This window comes from Coregonus clupeaformis, chromosome 5 (assembly GCF_020615455.1).
Source record: "Coregonus clupeaformis isolate EN_2021a chromosome 5, ASM2061545v1, whole genome shotgun sequence".
NCBI lineage: Eukaryota > Metazoa > Chordata > Actinopteri > Salmoniformes > Salmonidae > Coregonus > Coregonus clupeaformis.
Window position 1 is genome coordinate 35,693,449 of NC_059196.1, and position 2,940 is coordinate 35,696,388.

The following is a 2,940-nucleotide window of genomic DNA, read 5'->3' on the forward strand; positions in this document are numbered from 1 at the left end:
ATGGATTAAAATCCTGCAGCGCACGCAAGGTCCCCCTGCTCAAGCCAGCGCATGTCCAGGCCCGTCTGAAGTTTGCCAATGACCATCTTGATGATCCAGAGGAGGAATGGGAGAAGGTCATGTGGTCTGATGAGACAAAATTATAGCTTTTTGGTCTAAACTCCACTCGCCGTGAAGAAGTAGGATGAGTACAACCCCAAGAACACCCTCCCAACCGTGAAGCATGGAGGTGGAAACATAATTATTTGGGGATGCTTTTCTACAAAGGGGACAGGACGACTGCACCGTATTGAGGGGAGGATGGATGAGGCCATATATCGCGAGATCTTGGCCAACAACCGCCTTCCCTCAGTAAGAGCATTGAAGATGGGTCGTGGCTGGGTCTTCCAGCATGACAACGACCCGAAACACACAGCCAGGGCAACTAAGGAGTGGCTCCGTAAGAAGCATCTCAAGGTCCTGGAGTGGCCTAGCCAGTCTCCAGACCTCAACCCAACAGAAAATCTTTGGAGGGAGCTGAAAGTCCATATTGCCCAGCGACAGCCCCGAAACCTGAAGGATCTGGAGAAGGTCTGTATGGAGGAGTGGGCCAAAATCCTTGCAGCAGTGTGTGCAAACCTGGTCAAGACCTACAGGAAACGTATGATCTCTGTAATTGCAAACAAAGGTTTCTGTACCAAATATTAAGTTCTGCATTTCTGATGCATCAAATACTTATGTCATGCAATAAAATGCAAATTAATTACTTAAAAATCATACAATGTGATTTTCTGGATTTTTGTTATAGATTCCGTCTCTCACAGTTAAAGTGTACCTATGATAAAAATGACAGACCTCTACATGCTTTGTAAGTAGGAAAACCTGCAAAATCGGCAGTGTATCAAATACTTGTTCTCCCCACTGTATATTATATTAATAATACAATGCTCACAGTGCCTTCACTAGTTGAATTGGTCTTCCACTAGTTCATTAGTTCCATAACATTAATTTTACTTTACACCAATTATTAGGTAACAAGTTTGAGATGATTAAAATTACATTTATTTCTCCTCCTTGGCTGAATGGAGAACATTGTCTGACATCCACCCCCACAAATCATAGACCTGTGGACATTCACAGTATGTCAATAATCTGATCACCATTTTGGTTTCACTGGCCGTCTAGTTCTAATCCCTCTGTTCTAATCCCTCTGAACCTGTGTGGCCATGCCATCAATGGAGGTCTATCCTTGAATCACCCTGTATTGAATTTCCCACCGCTGGCTGCTGTTATTATAACAGAGGTCCGGAAGTGTCATCACATTGTGTTGCTACTTGCTACTGAATTTCCATACTTCACCGTGGAACAATGCAGTTTTACAGGTGGATGAGATGTACCTGTGATCTGATCATTATGTGTGTTGAGGAGGAGAGCAAGTCCAAGTCCAAGGCCATTCACCTCTCTCCCTCTACACTCTTAGAAAAAAGGTGCTATCTAGAACCAATAAGGGTTCTTTGGCTTTCCCCGTAGAAGAACCCTTTAAGGAACCCTTTTTGGTTCCAGGTAGAACCATTTTGGTTCCAGGTAGAGCCATTTTGGGTTACATGAAGAACCCTTTCCACAGAGGGTTCTAGATGGAACCCAAAATAGTTATACCTGGAACCAAAAAGGGTTATCTTATGGGGACAGCCGAATAACCCTTTTAGAACACTTAAAAAAAAAAATAATCCTGCAATGAATAAATGCAATACCTGTTTAGAATAGGAAATCAGAAGAAAAATTAATCTAGGTGAGACATTATGCCCTGTGTTGTCCTCAGCTAAATAACTCTGATTTCAGTAAAACAAAACAGTTCAGTTATGCCCTTGACCACTTTTAACAGAGAGAATATGCTCTCTTGCAAAAACAAAACAGCTACACAGGAGTAAATCACGAGGTCAACTCAAGTACTCCTCAAAGACAGACTGTGATTGATGGCTGTAATGTGTTGTCATGGTGATATTCCTCCACCAATTAGTACTGATCTATTGTTGCTCTGTGCTCTTTTAATGATCTTGGTGGGCGGGAAATGATGAGCCCTAATATAATTTGTCTTCCTAATCATGTGTTTATCACTAGCTAGCTCTGTGGTTGGTCCCTGGGGCGGATGTTTAAAACCTGCTCTGCTCTCTCGCCCCCTCGACCTTCACCCCTTGCCCCTCGCCCCTCACCACTCGCCCCTTCGCCCCTCGCCCCTCACCCCTCACCCCTCACCCCTCAACCCTCACCCCTCAACCCTCACCGCAGCACCCTGAGAGCCCCACTCTAAAGGAGAGACATAATTAACATGCACAGTAACGTAATGTTAACCCTGTCCAACTGCAGGTGCGGAGTGACAAGAATGAATCATCATTAAAACATGTAATAGCACAGGGTCATGCTACTAAATAGGCCTATATGTAAGGTTGTTAGAGTGCTATGAATCCCTTCTCTAATCATTCCTATGGAGATAAACTATTCCATGAGGAGCTTGTTCTGAGGGCTCAGTGTTGTGATATCGAACCACTCCATTCACTTTTAATTGTTTCATTGTAAGGTTAATTGGCTTGTATTGGAGCCAGGGAATCCAATTAGCTTGGCTGTTATTCCAGCTCAATCCACCTATTGATCCCTGTAGATCATGAGTTAAAGTGTTATTACAAGGTGGGTCAGGAAGTAAACAATAGTTTTAGGCATCTAAACATTACATTGTGTTTCATGCGAATAATTGATTAGTGAAATGTGACCCTATTTAGGATCTTGGATTGATTATCTATACCAAGTGTTAGTGATGGGGGAAAAAATCGATACAATTACATATCGGGATATCATTTTTTACGGTATATCGTATCGTATCGTTTTGACAATATTGCAATATTATTTTTGCGCTAGTTGGCTGTACCTGCACCAAAACGCCAGTATTTTTCTTTCATAGCTTGTTCT